The sequence below is a fragment of the Bidens hawaiensis genome, unplaced genomic scaffold (assembly GCF_021521415.1).
Source record: "Bidens hawaiensis isolate Kalapana, Puna unplaced genomic scaffold, B.hawaiensis_p1.1 tig00020514_1, whole genome shotgun sequence".
NCBI lineage: Eukaryota > Viridiplantae > Streptophyta > Magnoliopsida > Asterales > Asteraceae > Bidens > Bidens hawaiensis.
The window spans coordinates 81,724-103,703 of NW_027493133.1; the positions used below are offsets into that span (position 1 = coordinate 81,724).

General features: G+C 38.3%; 2 pseudogenes; both read left to right on the forward strand.

Moving 5' to 3' along the window:
* The first annotated feature begins 394 nt into the window (after positions 1-394).
* Positions 395-18,815, forward strand: LOC143560929 (UDP-glycosyltransferase 92A1-like; annotated as a pseudogene).
* Positions 18,816-20,088: 1,273 nt separating this feature from the next.
* Positions 20,089-21,612, forward strand: LOC143560930 (UDP-glycosyltransferase 92A1 pseudogene; annotated as a pseudogene).
* The last annotated feature ends 368 nt before the right edge of the window (positions 21,613-21,980 follow it).

The following is a 21,980-nucleotide window of genomic DNA, read 5'->3' on the forward strand; positions in this document are numbered from 1 at the left end:
AACTCTGTCCTCATGTTTTTGTTTCTTATTTTTTTTTAGTCTTTTAGAAAGGCCGAATATATTAAAAACAAAAAACGAGAACAAAATGTTTGATGTTTTAGTGTCGATTTAGCACAACGGGGTTGAGAACTTATATTATTACCTATCACACATATCCTAGATGATGTCGTATAAACCGATTTTTAATTAGGGTTTATTACACTGATATAGCTTGACAAAAATAAAACATTGTTGTCATCTTATTGTTTCTTTGTGTTTATGTTCATTTATATAGTAATTTAATAAGATATAGTAATTTAATAAGGTGAAATTATTATTTTATCTTTATTTCATGTTTTTTTAACATGCTCATTTTAACCAAGCCTATTTTGATCTGGCCTAATGTAACGCTCTGAACAACAAACACATAATAATGCTACCATTCATGGCACAAGGTCATCTCATACCCTTCTTAGAACTAGCCTATAGGATTGTTAATCACAATCCTAATTAATTCAACATCACCATCACCAATAGCCCTCTTAACATTGAATGCCTTTGTTCCGCCATCGCAAACCACCCTTCTCTGCCCTCTAATATCCATCTTAAGTCTCTCTCATTCAACAGCTCCGATCACGGTCTCCCTCCCAATATAGAAAACACAGATGGCCTATCTCCGCCACAAATCGTAAAACTCTTACATACCTCCACCGCCCTTGAAGCCCCATTTCGTATGTTCATCTCTAAGGTTATTTCTGGTGAAGGAAGTATGCTGATATGCATCATTTCAGATGTGTTCATGGGGTGGGCTAATAGCGTGGCTGAATCTTTTGTCATTTTTAATTACTCATTCACCACTATGGGGCGTATGGTACCGCGACATATTGTTCGATTTGGTTGAATATCCCTCATCGGAACCTAGTCGATGGTGGAACCCATGACGAGTTGTCAATGCCGGGGTTCCCAGAATCTTGTCGGTTTACGATCACACAACTTTCTCGACATGTTTAAGATGCTGATGGTAACGATGAGTTGTCAAGTTACTTCCAACCCCAAATATTATTATCACTTAATTCTAACGGCTGGTTATGTAACATGGTTGAAGAGATAGAAAAATTGGGGTTGGAGGCCTTGTGAAAAAACATTAAACTTCCGGTTTGGTGTATTGGCCCTCTTGTTCCATCAAAATTGCTACAAAAGAATTTGGGTTGGAATATGAGTTTGGGTAGTATTGGTCAAAGATCTGAAAAATAACCAGGTATCCAACCCAAAACATACATTGAATGGCTAGACTCGCACCTTATCAAGTTGGTGCTTTATATTTCATTTTGGTCTCCGAATACAATAAGTGAGACCCAAATGATGGAATTAGCAAAAGGGTTGGAAGAGAGCAAGAAGAAGCCTTTAATTTGGGTAATCAAGCCACCGATTGGGTTCGATTTAAAAGGAGATTTCCGGTCTGAATGGTTGCTTAATGGCTTCAAGAATAGAATAGAGAATCAAGGATTGGTGGTACATAACTGGGCACTTCGAGAATAGAATAGAATAGAATAGAGACCATTCCATCCATCAACCGATGTTTTTCTAAGCCATTACGGGTGGAATTTTTGTGACAGAGAGTTTGAGCCAAGGGGTGCCACTAATTGGATGGCCGTTGGCGGCAGAATAAGGCTTTAATGCAAAGATGTTGATGGAGGAGACGTGTTTGTGTGGTATTAGCGAGAGGGGTGCATAGTAGGATCATGAAAGAGAATGCAAAGATGTTGATGGAGGAGACGTGTTTGTGTGGTATTAGCGAGAGGGGTGCATAGTAGGATCATGAAAGAGGATGTGAGTGCGGTGATTAGTGTAGTGTTATGTTACAGAAAATATCAAAGAAACAATTAATATGGTGTAGTCGAAAGCTTTATTATCATTGGCGATTACAAGAATAAAACCGAAATTAAAAAGGAATTAAAAAATTGAAAAGTGAAAGTAAAAACTAATTTAATTAGGAAATTTATGAACCCGAACCCCCAAATCACCAAGTAACCATTCTTAACAAACTAGCAGGGAGATTAGGCACAAGTAGTCCCTATACTATTGTCTTCTATCACTTTAACCCAAAGTATGATTTGTCAAGTTATCATCTTATAATATCTTTAACAACTTGACACTTCTGACCCTTAAACTTTATTGACTGAGTTGGCTTGATGCAATTTTGACTTACCAAACAATTCTCCACCTAAAGTCACAATTGGCTTTAACCAAGCCCCAACATCTTGACACAATACTCCAATTTAGGCTCTGGAAGAGTTTTGGTAAACATATATGTAGAATTTTCATCTGTTTTCACCTGCAACACTTTGACTTTCTTATTATTGACCACTTCTCTAATAAAGTGCAGTTTGACATTTATGTGTTTTGATCTTTCAAGAAACATACTATTCTTAGACAATTAAACAACCCCTGGTTATCACAAAGCACACCATTGTATCATCCAATTTGACTCCCAAATCTAACACAAATCCTTTTAACCAAAGTGCTTCTTTAACTCCTTCTGTTAATGCAAATATATTTTGACTCAGTTGTTGATAGTGAAACAATTTTTCTACAACTGAGCCTTCCAGCTTATAGTATTGCCAAACACTTGAAATACATAGCCATATATGGATCTTCCTCTCTCCAAATCTTTAGCAAAGTCAAATCTACATGGCCAATTACCAAATTGCTACTATATTCAAATCTTTGTTTAAACACTATACCAATATCTTTAGTACCTTTTAAGCTTAAAAATCTATTTTACTGCATCCCAATGATTTCTTCCTAGATTGTCCATGTATCTACTCACAAGACTTACTTCATAGCCTATATCTGGTACAGACCATAAGATACATTAAGCTACCAACAACATTTTATATGGTATATTTTCCACATCAATTCTTCATGCTTCATCTTTTAGATCATTGGCAGAAAGTTTAAAATGTGCAGCAATAGGAGTTGTTACCACTTTCACATTATTATCTGACATACCATAAGTAGCCAAAACCTTCTACACATAAGAACTTTGTGACAACTTTAATAGCTTCAAACTCCCATCTTTTTGAATCTCCATGCCCAATATCTGGCATCACCTAATTCTTTCGTATCAAAGTCCTACATCAAAATTTCTTTAGTTGCTTTAATCTCATCTTTATCTTTTCAAGCCACCAACATGTCATCTACATACAAAAGTAAATAGACAAAACTACCCTTGTAGTCTCCCCAATGATACACACAACTATCATAGGCACTTCTGTTGAACCCATTACTTATCATACACTCATCAAATCTCTTGTACCATTGTCTTGGGGACAGTTTAAGTCCACAAAGAGATTTCTTCAATAAACAAGCCTTTTCCTCGTTACCCACCACCTCATACCCTAGCTTTTGGTTACTTCATATAAATCCTTTTTCTAAACTTCCATGAAGGAAGGCTATTTTGACATCTAACTGCTCTAGTTCCAAATCTAAAGAAGCAGTTAAAAACAAAATTATCCTTATTGAAGAATGCTTCACCACAGGTGAGAGAATCTTATTGTAGTCAACACCAGCCCTCTATGTAAATCCCTTGGCAACAAGTCTTGCTTTATACCTTGGTTCTTCTCAAAGATTCAATCCTTCTTTCACTTTGTATATCCATTTACAAGACACTAACTTTTGATCTTTAGGCTTTTCCATCAGTTCCCATTTACCATTCTTGTATAAAGGATCCATTTCTTCATTCATGGTTGCACACCATTTGTCTTTATCTCCTGAACTGATAGCCTTCAAAAATACTTTCTTGCTCAACAGCCATAAAAGCTAATGCAAATATGCCTTTAGTATCTTTAAACCCCAAAGGAGGTATGTAGTTCTTCTATGTAAGGCCCCGTTACCGGTAACCCTACTTTCGTGTTGGATTTACTCATAAACACAGTTCTAAATATCAGAGTTAATTAAAAACTTTACGCGGAATATAAAACTTTCATAAAACATTACATATCGATTCATAATCATGTCTTAAAACATTCCTCTTGTCTTTCAAAATCAAAACATAACTTATAAAACATATCAGATCTTCAGATGCCAGGCTTTAGTCTTCTGCCATGTATCCTCCACTCAAGCCAGCTGTCTCAACCTACTCACCTGCGTGCATACTAAAAGTCAGCTACGCTGAGTGAGTTCTAGTTAATCATACAATACTATACAACACCTTCTTACATACATACGTACTTAACCTCATAACTTTCTTTTATACACACATAAGTACTCATACCTTCATTCTTACTTACATACTTTCTTTCTTACTTACATACTTTCTTTACATTCATAATCATACGTTTTAAAGAGCCTTTCGCCCTATAACCTCACAGATATTATAAGGGTCTGGTCCCTAACGTCACAGATATTATAAGGGTCTGGTCCCTAACATCACAGATATTATAAGGGTCTGGTCCCTAACATCACAGATATTATAAGGGTCTGGTCCCTAACATCACAGATATTATAAGGGTCTGGTCCCTAACATCACAGATATTATGAGGGTCTGGTCCCTAACATCACAGATATTATTAGGGTCTGGTCCCTAACATCACAGATATTATAAGGGTCTGGTCCCTAACATCACAGATATTATGAGGGTCTGGTCCCTAACATCACAGATATTATTAGGGTCTGGTACCCTTTTCGTAACCATACAACCATACAACCGTCATTTCCTTCTTTTATTAACTTTATTACGTTCATACACATAAACATACATATCATACTTGCCATATTTATAACGTTGCAACCTGACAGTACGTGCAATATCCGAAGATCGTTCACGAACCATCAAGCAATCATTCATACATATCACATATATCACATATGGCATACACTTATCACTTAGGATAAATGTATTAACAACACATCAAGTATGCACACAGCCCCGAAAACATAACAAGGAATGGGGCTAGAAACTCACCTGGATCCTGTTACGCTCGCCGTTGATCGTAATTCCTTTCTTTAACTGGGCTCGGCTAACTGTATAATATTTACACATATCAATTAACTACTACTTCTCGTTTTGTATTTCTATCTATATATGACCCACAACGAACGGGGGTCCGGGGGCAGCGCCCCTGGCAGCGGGGTTCTAGGGGCGGCAGCCCCTAGCGGGGTCCAAGGGGCAGAGCCCCTGGCTGGGGTTAAGCTGCCAGGTCAGCTTGGAAAAATTTTATTTTCGATAACTGTCTTAACACATTTTCCATTAGGTTTTTAATTTATTTTCTAAGCGAACTTCACTTTTAGGCGAAGTTAAACCTCAGGCGAACTTGGCTTTTAGGCGAAGTTAACCCTCAGGCGAACTTGGCTTTTAGGCGAAGTTATCATTTCAGCGAAGTTGCCATCAGGCGAACTTGGCTTCAGGCGAACTTATCATCAGGCGAACTTGGCTTGCAGGCGAAGTTCATCAGGCGAACTTAGCTTGCAGGCGAAGTTCATCGCTTGAAGGCGAAGTTGCCCAGATGAAGGCGAAGTTGTCGCGCTGCAGATCTGTTTGCCCATAACTCCTTCGTTTCTTAGCCAAATAACTTGATTTTGGTACCCACGGAATCGTATGATCGGCGCCTACAAATCCCAACCATCAAATCGGCCTAAAATCGACGTTTTAGGGGTCCGATTTGGGCAGTTGTGTTTCGGGTCCGATTAACCCGTCAAATCCTAACCATTTTCAGTAATAATAGCTTTGCGGGATTAGTTCTTACCTTTCCAACTCAGATCTACCAGCAAAATCTCGGGTCTCGACTTCGGATCTCGGTCGGTTATGTGTGTGTTTTGAGGAGTGTGTGGAGTGTGTGTGGAGTTTGGTGAGAAATGAGATATTTTGGGATTTTGGGGGTATTTATATCCCTGAAATCCCATTCTCATTTATCCTATCTCAATTAATCCAAGTCCATGACCCGCTCCTACCCGATATTAATAATTAAAAACGCGAAATCACTAACATAACTTTCTTTATTCAACATAATAAATTTTAGGATGTTACAAGTCTTCCCCCCTTAAGGAGGTTTCGTCCCCGAAACCTAACTATTACATAAACAAACTAGGGTAAAACTTGCGCATCTCGTCCTCGGCTTCCCAAGTAGCATCTGATCCCTTGCGGTGTTTCCATATTACTTTTACCAAAGGTATAGTTTTGTGACGAAGCTGCTTCTCCTTGCGATCAACGATCTTTATCGGTTGCTCGATGTAGTTCAATTGTTCATCAACCTCAATGTCCATTAATGGCACGTGAGACGTGTCATCAGCTAGACACTTCCTCAGATGAGAAACATGGAAGGTTGAATGAATTCCTCCTAACTCATCGGGTAAATCCAGCTTATAAGCTACTTCCCCCACACGATACAAAATTTTAAATGGTCCAATATACCTCGGACTTAGCTTCCCTCTCTTTCTAAAACGGATAATTCCTTTCCAAGGCGAGACCTTAAGCATCACATAGTCGCCAACGTTAAACTCAATTGGTCGTCGCCGCTTGTCTGCATAAGACTTTTGTCTGTCTTGAGCGGCTTTCATTCTTGCTTTGATCTGATCGAACTTTGAAGACGTTTCTTGAACCACTTCTAGGCTTCCCATTTCCTTCTGACCAATCTCACCCCAACACACCGGGGTTCTACATCGTCGACCGTAAAGCATCTCAAACGGTGGCATACCAATGCTCGAATGGTAACTGTTGTTATAGGAGAACTCTGCCAGATGCAGATGATCATCCCAACTTCCACCAAAATCTAAAACACAAGCACGTAGCATATCCTCAAGGGTTTGGATCGTCCTTTCGGACTGTCCATCGGTTTGAGGATGGTACGCCGTACTGATGTTCAACCTCGTCCCCATAGCTTCATGGAATTTCTTCCAGAATCTTGAAGTAAACCGTGTATCTCTATCAGACACGATCGATAACGGTACTCCATGCTTGGTTACAATTTCTTTAATGAACAAGCTTGCTAACGTTTCTGACGAGATGGCCTCTCGTATGGGTAGAAAGTGAGCACTCTTGGTCAAACGGTCCACAATCACCCAGATGGTATCATGTTGCTTAGCTGTACGAGGTAGCTTAGTTATGAAATCCATGGTGATGTGTTCCCATTTCCACTCAGGTATCTCTAGCGGTTGCATCATCCCATAAGGCTTCTGATGTTCGGCTTTGACTTGTAAGCAAGTTAAGCACTTACTAACATAATCCACTACATCATTCTTCATTCCTGGCCACCAGTAATCTCTTTTCAAGTCTTGGTACATCTTTGTAGCCCCAGGATGGATTGAGTACCTTGACTTATGAGCTTCATCTAAGATTCGACTTCTAAGATCACCATGGCGTGGAATCCACATACGGTCAAATCTAGTTTTAACTCCATGAGTGTTTTCCATCAACTCATCTTGCTGGCCATAAATCCTTTCTTTCTTTACTAACCCTTCGTCTACTAACACTTCAGACTGCACTTTGATGATTTCTTCAAAAAGACTTGAGTTCATGATCAACTTGTATGACTTCACGGTTGCAAGGACTTCCTCATTCTTACGACTTAACGCATCAGCGACCACGTTAGCTTTACCGGGGTAATACTTAATCTCACAGTCGTAATCCTTTATCAATTCTAACCATCTTCTCTGTCTCATGTTCAGTTCTTTCTGCTCGAAGAAGTACTTTAAACTCTTATGATCGGTATAGATAGTACACTTAGTACCGTACAGATAATGCCTCCATATCTTAAGAGCATGCACTACGGCTGCTAACTCCAAATCATGCGTCGGATAAGTACTCTCATGGACCTTCAACTGTCTAGACGCGTAGGCTATCACCTTCCCTCGTTGCATCAACACGCAACCTAACCCTTGATGCGAGGCATCAGCACAAACAACAAAATCCTCATCACCATCGGGTAAAGTAAGGATTGGAGCTTGCGTGAGTCTCTTCTTCAATTCTTCAAAGGCTTCCTCCTGAAACTTTCCCCAATTGAATACTATCGTCTTTCGGGTCATACCGGTCAGCGGTGCGGCTATCTTGGAGAAACCTTCGATGAATCTCCTATAGTAGCCAGCTAACCCTAGGAAGCTTCGTATATCAGTCGGATTCTGCGGAGTCTTCCAATTCGTTATCGCCTCAATCTTAGCTGGGTCCACGGTAATCCCTTCCGAATTAATCACGTGACCTAGAAATTGCACTTCTCTTAACCAGAACGCGCATTTCGAAAACTTGGCATACAACTTCTCTTTCTTCAGAACTTCCAATACTTCTCTCAAATGCTCCGCATGGTCAGACTCGCTCCTTGAATATATTAATATGTCATCAATGAAAACGATAACTGACTTATCCAACATTGGTCGACACACCCTGTTCATCATGTCCATAAATGCTGCAGGAGCATTTGTTAGACCGAATGACATTACAAGGAACTCGTAGTGTCCATACCGCGTTCGGAACGCTGTTTTAGGGATGTCTACCTCTTTCACCTTCAGCTGATGGTAGCCTGATCTGAGATCTATTCGTGAGAACCAACTCGAACCTTGCAGTTGGTCAAACAGATCGTCAATCCTAGGCAAGGGGTATCTATTCTTTACCGTAAGCTTATTCAACTCACGATAGTCTATGCACATTCTCATACTTCCATCCTTTTTCTTCACAAACAAAACCGGTGCGCCCCACGGAGAAACACTCGGTCTGATAAACCCCTTGTCGAGGAGTTCTTGTAGTTGGGACATCAATTCCTTCATCTCGGACGGTGCTAGACGGTAAGGCGCCTTCGCGACGGGCTGGGCTCCTGGTACTAGATCTATCTGAAATTCTATCTCTCGCTCAGGTGGCAACCCCGGAAGATCCTCAGGGAATACTTCTGGGTAGTCGCGCACAATAGGAACATTCTTCATTTCTTTCGTCTCGGCCGTAGCGTTGACAACATACGCCAGGTAGGCACCGCACCCTCGCCTTAACAAACCCTCGGCTTTTATCATCGAAATGACATTAAGCCCATAACTCTCCTTATCACCATAAACCGTCACCGCACTACCATCCAATGACTTTAACCTTATCATCTTACTTTTACATACTATCTGAGCCTCAAACTCAGACAACCAATCCATACCCAAGACTACATCGAACCCTCCTAAGGCCATAACATACAAAGTAACAGGGAACTCATGTCCCTCTAACTCTATCTTACAATTCTTAACCATTTTTGTTATTTTCACCGAAGTGTCACTTGCGGTTTCTACTACAAAAGTTTCAGACACTCGGCAGCCTTTCATTTAGCTAGTTTACTAAACGTCGTAGCTACAAAACTTCTATTCGCACCAGAATCAAATAATACAGAAGCGGAAACATCGTTCACTAGAAACGTACCTGTGACGACATCCGGAATCTGCCTGGCTTGTTCCTGGGTCAGCATGTAGGCTCTAGTTCTGGGCCTAGCTTGATCGGCATCCTTCTTTCCACTACCTCCAGCTACACCTTCAGTGCACTCCCTTGACATATGGCCTGTCTTGCCACATTTGTAACATGCTGGCTTCGCACTGCACTCATTGGCATAATGCCCTACCTTCCCGCACTTATAACAGGCATTCGACCCCATTCTGCATTCTCCACCATGAGCCTTTCTACATTTGAGACAAACATTAGAACTTTTACCCCACTTGCACTCACCACCATGCCTCTTTCCGCAGGTCTTACACGATCTCTTCTCCCACACTTTCTGTTTCTTATCCTTGGAGTTCCATAACTGAGTACCGGGTCGTTTAGCAGGAGTGACCCCTTTCTTCTCTTTCTCTTCGTCCCTTTCCACCCTATCATCCGCGGCCACGTCAGCATAGACCATTTCCGCGAGTCCAACAGCCGAATCAAAAGTAGCAGGTTGAATCGCCCTGACTAACATGCGGACCTTTTGTGGCAACCCCCTCACATAACATTTGATTCTCTTGACCTCGGTGTCAACCATGTCAGGCACCAACCTAGATAGTCGGTTGAACTCCGTGGTATACTCACGATGCGTCATCATACCGGCTTTTAAATTCTGGAACTTCATCTCCGTTCTTTCAACCTCGGCATCTGCACAGAACTTCTTCATTACCAACTCTTTCAAATCTTCCCACCTCATCTCTTTGATCTCTTCACGGGTCTTCCTCTGCTCCACACTCTCCCACCAATACATAGCCTCATCTACGAATGACTGAGTAGCATAACCCACAGCTTGGTCGGGACGGCATTCGCTAATGCGGATAACCTTGTCCATAGCGGTTATCCACTGGAGAGTAGCGATTGCGTCTCCTAAACCAGTCAGCTTAGGCGGGTCACAACCTTTGAAGGACTTATAGCTGCACCCACCTTGTCCTCCTCTCCTATCATCGACTTTCACAGACTTATCCCCACTCGAGGCCCCTCTTTCACCTTCCCCATCTTTTCTACCATCACCACCCGCCCCTTCAGCAGTTCGCTCACGGCTTCCAGCAGATCCTTCGGGATTCAGGTTCTTCACAGCAGCAACTACAGCCTGAACGATGGCTGCTTGAACTGCGGGGCTAAGTTGAACTTCTTCGTTGTTGTTCTGGTTTCCTCCAGCTGCGCTTCCTTCATCTTCGGTGTGGGAAGCTTCTTCTACCGAAGGTTGCCGGACAAGACGAGGCCTGCCACGACGTCCAGTGCGACCCCCAGTTTCAACAAATTCTCCAGCTCCAGCCATTAGTATTCTAAAGGGGAAAACACAAACATCATCACTCAAGGAACTATCTAGTACAAGGATAGTAAGGCTAACAGGTAATAACAGTGGCCAGTTGTGATTAGCTGATCACGTTACTTTCCGTGTCCTATACACTTCCTTTTATGAGTCTATTTGTGCTGGTTCTACTTAAGTAGTTAGTCAATTCAAACAATCAATTTTTCCTATCCGTACCATTCTCATATCTTTTCTTTCTCATTAACGTATATCATTTAATCGTACCTTTCACCTTTACTGATCTTGCTTGAGCGACACATGGCATTCTTGAACTGGCATCTTCTTTCTTTTCTTACTTAAATCCCATTCTCTGTTTGAGTCTAAGCATGTAGGATGCTTAAATCTCTCGAACTTTGCTCTGATACCAACTTGTAAGGCCCCGTTACCGGTAACCCTACTTTCGTGTTGGATTTACTCATAAACACAGTTCTAAATATCAGAGTTAATTAAAAACTTTACGCGGAATATAAAACTTTCATAAAACATTACATATCGATTCATAATCATGTCTTAAAACATTCCTCTTGTCTTTCAAAATCAAAACATAACTTATAAAACATATCAGATCTTCAGATGCCAGGCTTTAGTCTTCTGCCATGTGTCCTCCACTCAAGCCAGCTGTCTCAACCTACTCACCTGCGTGCATACTAAAAGTCAGCTACGCTGAGTGAGTTCTAGTTAATCATACAATACTATACAACACCTTCTTACATACATACGTACTTAACCTCATAACTTTCTTTTATACACACATAAGTACTCATACCTTCATTCTTACTTACATACTTTCTTTCTTACTTACATACTTTCTTTACATTCATAATCATACGTTTTAAAGAGCCTTTCGCCCTATAACCTCACAGATATTATAAGGGTCTGGTCCCTAACGTCACAGATATTATAAGGGTCTGGTCCCTAACATCACAGATATTATAAGGGTCTGGTCCCTAACATCACAGATATTATAAGGGTCTGGTCCCTAACATCACAGATATTATAAGGGTCTGGTCCCTAACATCACAGATATTATGAGGGTCTGGTCCCTAACATCACAGATATTATTAGGGTCTGGTCCCTAACATCACAGATATTATAAGGGTCTGGTCCCTAACATCACAGATATTATGAGGGTCTGGTCCCTAACATCACAGATATTATTAGGGTCTGGTACCCTTTTCGTAACCATACAACCATACAACCGTCATTTCCTTCTTTTATTAACTTTATTACGTTCATACACATAAACATACATATCATACTTGCCATATTTATAACGTTGCAACCTGACAGTACGTGCAATATCCGAAGATCGTTCACGAACCATCAAGCAATCATTCATACATATCACATATATCACATATGGCATACACTTATCACTTAGGATAAATGTATTAACAACACATCAAGTATGCACACAGCCCCGAAAACATAACAAGGAATGGGGCTAGAAACTCACCTGGATCCTGTTACGCTCGCCGTTGATCGTAATTCCTTTCTTTAACTGGGCTCGGCTAACTGTATAATATTTACACATATCAATTAACTACTACTTCTCGTTTTGTATTTCTATCTATATATGACCCACAACGAACGGGGGTCCGGGGGCAGCGCCCCTGGCAGCGGGGTTCTAGGGGCGGCAGCCCCTAGCGGGGTCCAAGGGGCAGAGCCCCTGGCTGGGGTTAAGCTGCCAGGTCAGCTTGGAAAAATTTTATTTTCGATAACTGTCTTAACACATTTTCCATTAGGTTTTTAATTTATTTTCTAAGCGAACTTCACTTTTAGGCGAAGTTAAACCTCAGGCGAACTTGGCTTTTAGGCGAAGTTAACCCTCAGGCGAACTTGGCTTTTAGGCGAAGTTATCATTTCAGCGAAGTTGCCATCAGGCGAACTTGGCTTCAGGCGAACTTATCATCAGGCGAACTTGGCTTGCAGGCGAAGTTCATCAGGCGAACTTAGCTTGCAGGCGAAGTTCATCGCTTGAAGGCGAAGTTGCCCAGATGAAGGCGAAGTTGTCGCGCTGCAGATCTGTTTGCCCATAACTCCTTCGTTTCTTAGCCAAATAACTTGATTTTGGTACCCACGGAATCGTATGATCGGCGCCTACAAATCCCAACCATCAAATCGGCCTAAAATCGACGTTTTAGGGGTCCGATTTGGGCAGTTGTGTTTCGGGTCCGATTAACCCGTCAAATCCTAACCATTTTCAGTAATAATAGCTTTGCGGGATTAGTTCTTACCTTTCCAACTCAGATCTACCAGCAAAATCTCGGGTCTCGACTTCGGATCTCGGTCGGTTATGTGTGTGTTTTGAGGAGTGTGTGGAGTGTGTGTGGAGTTTGGTGAGAAATGAGATATTTTGGGATTTTGGGGGTATTTATATCCCTGAAATCCCATTCTCATTTATCCTATCTCAATTAATCCAAGTCCATGACCCGCTCCTACCCGATATTAATAATTAAAAACGCGAAATCACTAACATAACTTTCTTTATTCAACATAATAAATTTTAGGATGTTACATTCTAGTCCTGTTTCTAGCCAAACTAGGACTATTTTCAATAATGCTAGAACTAATCTTTGCCTGGTTTTCTTCAATATTCTTGAAAAATGGCTCCAACTCAATCTGAACACCCCCTTGATTGACATAAATACCCTCAGATGTACCTTCACCCATGTTCATCACATCTCTATAAACCATGTCTTCGTTAAACTTGACATCCCTACTAACAATAATTCTTTGATCATTCCCTTATAGTCTCCACAACCTATACCTCTTCACACCATCTGGATAACCTAGAAAAATACACTTCAATGCTCTAGATTCTAACTTCCCTTGGCTTATATGTGCATAAGCCAGTGACCCAAATACTCTAAGATCACTATAATCTTGCTTATAATCAAACCAAGGTTCCATAAGTGTCTTCATGTCTAAGGCTGTTGATGGTGATCTATTGATCAAATAGGCTGCAATAGTCACAACCTCAGCCTAAAAACATTTTGGAAAACCAGAATTAATTAGCACACATCTCATTTTTTCACCAATAGTTCTATTCAATCTCTCGGCCAAATCATTTTGCTGAGGAGTTTCTAGTACTGTCAAATTCCTAGCTACCCACTTGACTTGCACAAATGATCAAACTCCTTATTACAAAACTCTAAACCATTACCTGTTCTAAGTTTCTTAAGCTTCTTCTCAGTTTGTGTTTCTACCAATCTTTTCCATTATTTAAACTTCCCTAAGGCATCATTCTTATTCTTAAGTATGTATACCCAAACCCTTCTAGAATAGTCATATATGATTGAGAGATAGTATCTTGCACCACTCAATGAATCATGTTTTGAAGGGCCCTACAAATCAAAGTGTATATAATCTAAGATACCTCTTGTGGGATGTTTACGCCTGATAAAACTGACCCTCTTATGCCTCTATAACACACAACTTTCACAAAATTGATGTGACAACTCCTTAGTTTTCCAAGAACTTGTTCTTTGTTCAACTCAGCAAGCACTTGTATACTAATTTGACCTAGTCGTCTATGCCAAAGTAATGCATCATTTTTAACACTAAATGATGCAACATTTATAGAATCTGACTCTTTAACCTTACATCTAAGAGATAGATATTATTATCGTTTCTAGATCCTGTTAACATAATCATAGATCCTTTTACTACTCTAGCCTTACACAGGGACAGACCTAGTTAAAAACTAGGGGTAGCCTTCGCTACCTCTCAACTTTTCGTCAGGAGTGCAAATTTATGTTTTTTGGGTCGGTTTTCGTATTTTGCTACCATTGAAAAATATAACGTTACCCCTATTTGTTTAAAGCCTAACCACATTAAAAGCTAAAAACAATTAAAGCCCAAACAAAGTTTAAAGACTAACCAAATTAAAGCTCAAACCAAATAAAGTCATTGTTCATTGTTCCTCCGGTCAGTGGGCCTCCACATTATAGCCAAGTAGCTAACAGCCTGTGTTCCCTCAGTCCCTCTTCCACGGTTCAATTTAAATTTTCTTCTACTTTTATCTAAAGTTGAAATTGTTAATTTGTTTATATAAATTATTAACTTGGAATTGTTTACGAGCAATTGAATATTTGAATGATTGATTATGGTTTATTGGATAATGTAAATCGAGAATTTTAATTTATTAGGGATTTATGGTTTATTTCTAAATTGGAACTGATTAGGGATTTAGGATTTACGTATAAATTGAAATTGATTATGGGTTTATGGTTTAAATTTTGTTTCTTCTAAAATTAGGGAATTTGGAAGATCAAATGACAAAGTCATATTATCAATCATTTTAAATGAAAATTCCATGAAAACGATGATATCGGTTAATATGGTCTAAAATATACATATTATTATATAAATATTCCCTACACTTTTAAGTTCTTTTAAACCATGTTCTTATTAAATATTATTCTTAAGTGGTTCATATGTTTATTTTAAAGGTTTCATGAGAAAATGAGCTAATATAAGTGTTTAGTTTATATTAAACTTTATACAAGCAAGTGAATCTCCAAACAATTCTATATGTGTATTATTTCTAATCTTTTCAACATACACTGTCTCGTTTACAAATTGTGGAGTGGCTAGAAGCTAATTATATCAAGTGTGAGAGAATTAAATGAATTAAATATTGCATTTAATAATCATTCTAGTTGGTAAGCTTTGAGGAGTACGTATGATATATGATATATGTGTGTTTTATTGCAGCTATTTCTAGAAGTAATAATAATGGAGAGAGCGACATTTGGCTGAATACATTTAAAAAGGATCAAGTGGGCCGCTGAATTAAGCCACTTTGGGCGTTGGCAACACAAAAGCAAAGTAAACAAATAAATGAAATTGGGCCTGCTTAAAGTTAGATTTTAACTTTGGACACAAGAAAGGGTTATGACAATTGACATAAGGTCAGCTACATACATTTAGAGGAAATATTATATATAGAAGAGCCGTCTCCTGTTGGAAAAACGAAAAAAGACAGAGAGGGGAATCAAGCAACAGAGGCCAGCCGCAAAGCAGTTTTGAAGAAAGAGAAAGAAGCTTTTTGTCCGGGTTCAATACCTATTCATCCAAACATACTTATTATTCAGTTTGAATTTATTGTTTTTGTCATGAATTCATTATTTGAACCTATTTACTTTCCTTTGGTCTTGAGTATGGTTGTTGGCTAAACCCTTAGACTGCCTAGGTTATGATGAACATACTTTGATGTTTTGATTTGACTTGGGATTATTTATTGTTATGGTTTAGTAAAAGATTTATTTATATTAAATTGATGCATATGGATGCTTAGGATTGTTTGATGAGTTTTATTCCATAGTTTCCTTGATTAGTGTTTGTCATATGATAGGTTGCTATTAGATCAATTACTTTGTGTTTTTGATTATTTTATGATTGATGTCATGATAAGATCATAGGAATAATATTGCCAAATAAACCTAAGTGTGTTGCTAACCTAAAATCTGTAAAGTGCTAGGTTATTGATAGATCTTTATTATTTAATCTTACTAGATTTAGTTCTTCGTAAGGAGTCCGTCTATGGTTGATTATTTATTATTGTCTATTAAATCAATTAAATATTTTGAATTGCCTTTGATTTCCGTGCTGTAAGGTAGGATTTCGTATAAAGGAACTAGATCATAATTAATTAGGTGACCGTAAGGGAACTTAATTTTTAATACTGGTGTGCGCTAAAATTTATTAGAAACCCATAGGTGTCTTCTTAAGAAGGGTCAGGGGTCCTGTTCGGGTTTTCTTTTAAGTGTCTATTTTACGATCCCAGTCCATAACTAAATATTTTCCCGGGTTAAGTCATAACTGAAATTTAGGGGATTCTAGCCTAGTAGTTTTCTCATCATCATCTTATTTAAATCACAAACCTTTGCTTTCGTTTAAATTACTTGTTTTCTTAATTAGTTTTAAAATTATAGTATTAAATTAGTATTTTAAATAAAAACCCCCCAAACAAATATAATTAATAAGTCGTGTTTTTAGTCGAGTCTAATTAGCTAATAAACGTAATTTAGAGAGTCTCGTGGGTTCGATATCCGGACTTACTTAGCTTTACTAGAGTCGATCGATTCACTTGCCGGTTAGTAGTTTAGTCGAGTTGTAGAGAGTCTAGAGTATTACTTAGTGTTTATTTTTAGTTAATTTAGTTAATAGTTATTAAACTACTTTTAGCACATTATCGGTCCAGCACCAACTTCAAACAAAAAAAGTTATTGTATGAAATACAATAAAAAAATTTCGATTACTGTATCAAATACCACAAAAAATCGTTTACATTATATGAATTACGCTAATTTTTTTAACGCTATCCCTGAGATTTTGGTCTAGATCCGTCAATGGCCTTTCCATCTCTTAAACTAACATGATACCCTTCTTTTTCAAAAATACCTAAAGATAAGAGACTTCTCTTCAGATTAGGAATATACCTCACATTCTTAAGATCAACCTCCATTCCACTAACCATCTAAAGTGTGATAGTACCTATACCAAGAATTTGACAAGAACTGTCATCACCAGTTTTGACAAGACGAAGATCTTCATGTCTAAGATCTTTAAAGAATTCTTTCAAAGAGTCATATGGAATGAACACCGTGAGTCCATTACCCATTGCATCTTTCCTTCATGATTATTCACACAATACAAGTCAGCACTATCATAGCCATCTTCTTGTGCAATATGACTATTTTGCCCCTTTGATGAACTGTTTTCACCCTTCTTTTTCTTGAACTCCGGGCACTCTCTTTTGAAATGTTTCTCTGAGTTACAAAAGAACATCTCTTTTTGATACTTGATTTAGATTTGGCTTGATTCTTGAACTTGTTACCCTTTTGATCAGAACCCTATTGATCAGATCTCCAACTTACAAACAGTCCGTCTCCACCATCTTCTTTATAATATGATCTCCTTTCAACTCTTTTGAGTTTAATGCAGGCAACACTTCATACATGGTAAGAGTTTCTCTACCATACATCAGTGTATCTACAAAATGTTCATAAGATGATGGAAGGGATGCCAAGAAAATAAAGGCTTGATCTTCGTCATCTAATTCCACCTCAATGCTATCTAAATCCAGGATGAGTTTATTGAACTCATCCGTATGATCTTCAAGTGTCTTCCGAGGGGTCATATGAAACGTGGACAACCTCTTCTTCAAATACAACCTATTAGCCAGAGACTTAGTCATGTAAAGCGACTAAAGCTTGGCCCAAACTTCGGCTGCATTAATTCTTTTAGATACTTCTTGCAGAACTCGATCTCCCAGGCTGAGAATGATGGTACTTTGTGTTTTTTCAAGAGTATCTTTCTTTTCTTTTTCATTGAGACCCTCCGACATGTTTGATTCTCCCAGCAGGGGACGCCCTGATGAACCAACAGAGCCCTCATCTTGACTCTCCAAAGGTGAAATCATTCCTTCCATTAAATTTCTCTAACACGAACTTGGTAGACGCCATAACGATCACCAATTGCGGAAACCATCATTGAATTCTTCAAACAATCAAGAGCTTAGCTTAAGCTCTTATACCAGTTGTTATAGAAAATACCAAAGAAACAATGAAATTGGTGTAATCGAAAGCTTTATTATCAATGGCGATTACAAGAACGAAACCGAAATAAAAAGGAATTACGGAACTGAAATGTGAAAGTAAAAAATAATCTAATTGGGAAATTTATGAACCCTAACCCCCAAATCACCAAGTTCCATTCTTAACAAACTAGCAGGGAGATTAGGCACAAGTAGTCCCTATACTTTTTGACTTCGTGCCACTTTAAACCCAAAGCATGATTTGTCAAGTTATCAGCTTATAACCTCTTTTAACGAATTTCTGACTCTTCAACTTTAATGACTGAGTTGACTTGTTGCAAGTTTGACTTGACCATAACATGCTAGATAAAGTTGAAGGCAGAAAAGGTGAAGATATGAGAAAGAAAGCAAACACGCTAAAGGAATTGATAAGAAGTATTGAAGTTAATAATGGTTCTTCTTCTAAAGCGATGGATGATTTTTTGATCACCGTCCTTTCTAGATTTTTTATTATGTTAATATATGAATTTAAGATGCAAATAAACTGATCTTTAATATGCATCGTGTAGAAATTCAAAATTTTAAAATGATCGTTAAATGGTCCTTAGTGAGTCATTCAGAAACACCATTGTATTGGTTTGATCTGTGACGCACTATGGCCTCTTTACATGTGAATTGTATTGGTCCTTAGCGAATCCACCGATATAGTTTAAAAAGATATGGGCAGAAAGAATTCATGGTGACACGTTTGGTGAAAGAGACTTTAGATATATCGGATTTTTGTTTGAATGAAGTTGAAAGGATAAATATATAAATATATAAATGTTTTAAGTCTAATTCAAGTGCCATATAAAGTCTCTAGGTTTTGATTAAATACTAAAAAATATTTGACAAGGAATTTGAGATAACTACCGTTAACATTAACAAATAAAACAATTGAAACAAAACTGTTAAAAAAAAGTAATAAGTTAAATAATTTCGAGTATATACATAAAAGAGAGATACCATGCCTTATATTGGCAGATTTACAATACCAAAACAAGGAAATTGTACATGAGTAATTAAGTTATGCCTCTATACAAGGTCGAATTGCATCCTTTTCTATGTTGATTGTGTTGACACATTGATATTTCTCATAAATTTATAAAAACTAATAAGTTATATAAAACTATTTGCTGAAACAAATAAATAAAATAACTAAAAGAATTTTAAGTCTATGAAACTTAATATACGTCAAGAAAACCAGGTATCAAAGAAATTAAAGAAAGAGCATGAAATAAAACAAAATAAAAGAAAGCTGCCTGCTGCCGCCCATTCCAGCCAATCATTTTAGTTAAGGTTTTCAGAATGTACTGTTTTTGAATTGATGAGTTTTGAGTGTTTTGTCCAGTTTTGTAAATGAAATCAATGCTATGAAAATAGGGACGTGACTGACATACTGTTTGGAATTAATGAGGTTTGAGCATTAATTATCGTTTTGTAAATTAAATCAATGTTTTGTAAATAGGGACATGATATTATGAGAGTTCAGATGCATGTGTAGATTGATGGGCATGGCTTTTAAAATATTAACACACAAGATAAAGAAAATATTAATTCAAATATTTTGAATTAATTCCATTGCTAGTTTTGGTTATCTGCACGTAATTCTATTGATTGTATTATTTAATATATCACTTCTTGATTTTAGCTTGTATAACTACTATATATTGTAACTCTTCTAAACAATAAAATCTATCTTTTGCAATTCTTTCTATTCTTCATATAAAAGACCTAACTGTGGATTCGGTCACACAACACAAACAATCACCTTAATCTACCATGGAAGCTCAAGCTCTAAACAATAAACACATAATAATGCTACCATACATGGCACAAGGTCATCTCATACCCTTCTTGGAATTAGCCTACAAGATCCTTGATCACAATCCTAATTTCACCATCACCATCGCTAACAGCCCTCTCAACATCGAATACCTTCGTTCCACCATTACAAACCGTCCTTCTCCATCCTCTAATAATATTATTCATCTCAAGTCTCTCTAGTTCAACAGCTCCGACCACGGCCTCCCTCCTAATTCCGAAAACACTGACGCCTTACTGTCGTCCCAAATAATAAAACTCTTGCATGCCTCCAACGCCCTCGAAGGACCTTTTCGTGGGTTCATCTTGGATGCTATATCTTGTGAAGGAAGTCAGGTTGTATGTATTATCTCAGATGTGTTCATGGGGTGGGCTAATGACGTTGCCAAGTCTTTTGACATTTATAATTACTCTTTCTCCACTAGTGGAGCGTATGGTACCGCCGCATATTGTTCGATTTGGTTGAATCTCCCTCACCGGAACCTAGCCGATGGTGGAACCCATGACGAGTTTATAGTGCCAGGCTTCCCGGAGTCTTGTCGCTTTACAGTCATGCAACTTAATCAACATGTTCGAGATGCTGATGGAAAAGATGAATGGTCAAGAGTCTTCAAACCGCAAATTGCATTGTCTCTTCAATCCAATGGATGGTTATGTAACACAATTGAAGAGTTAGAAACATTGGGGTTGGAGGTCTTGAGAAAGTTTACAAAACTTCCTGTTTGGTGTATTGGTCCCCTTATCCCGTCTAAAATGTTAAAAAAGGATTTGGGTACGGATATGAGTTCGGGTAGTATTGATCGAAGATCCGGAAAACAACCTGGTATCCAACCCAAAAGATGCATTGAATGGCTAGACTCGCACCCTACTCGCTAGGTGCTTTATATATCTTTTGGGTCTCAGAATACAATTAGTGAAGTTGAAATGATGGAGTTAGTGAAAGGGTTGGAAGATAGTAAAAGGCCTTTTATTTGGGTGATTAGGCCGCCAATAGGGTTTGACCCGAAAGGTGATTTTCAACCCGAATGGTTGCCTTCTGGATTTGAAGAGAGAATTGGGAAACAAGGACTGATGGTGTATGAGTGGGCACCTCAACTAGAGATTCTCTGTCATCGATCAACCGGTGCTTTTCTAAGTCATTGTGGGTGGAACTCTATAATTGAGAGTTTAAGCCAAGGGGTACCACTGATTGGGTGGCCGTTGGCAGGAGAGCAAGGGTACAATGCGAAGATGTTGGTGGAGGAGATGGGCGTTTGTGTCGTGTTAGCGAGATGGGTGCATAGTAAGATTACTAAAAAGGAGGTGAGTCAAGTGATAAATGTAGTGTTGGATAAACGTGAAGGTGGAAAAGGTGAAGATATGAGAAGAAAAGCAAGTGAATTCAAAGAATTGATAAAAGCAAGTATTGAAATTAATAAAGGTTCTTCTTACATAGCATTAGATGATTTCTTACCACCATTCTTCATTTCTAGATGTAAATAGTCAATTATGAAATATGAATTAATGTTGCAAATAAAGTAAGTTTCTTATCGAAACTTGTTTAAGCTGAAAATAGCCTTAAAATATAACTTTCCACTATTTGGATTTCGTAACCATTAATGTTGATTTCCTTTAGATTATATTAGTCATTTCACCACTACTGCCATCATTCCGTGCCTAGAAAAAGGGTATACGTACGTGAAAATGATTTTTTTAAATAGCGATTTATGTATCAAGATTATGGAGATTCGTTACAATTTAATAGCGCATGTAAAAGGGTAAACATTGATGCAAAATTTAATCGCGCTCCAATGTTTAGAAATCAAAGCTTTTAATTGGTCGCAAGCTTTGTTGGCATGAGCATCGAATGG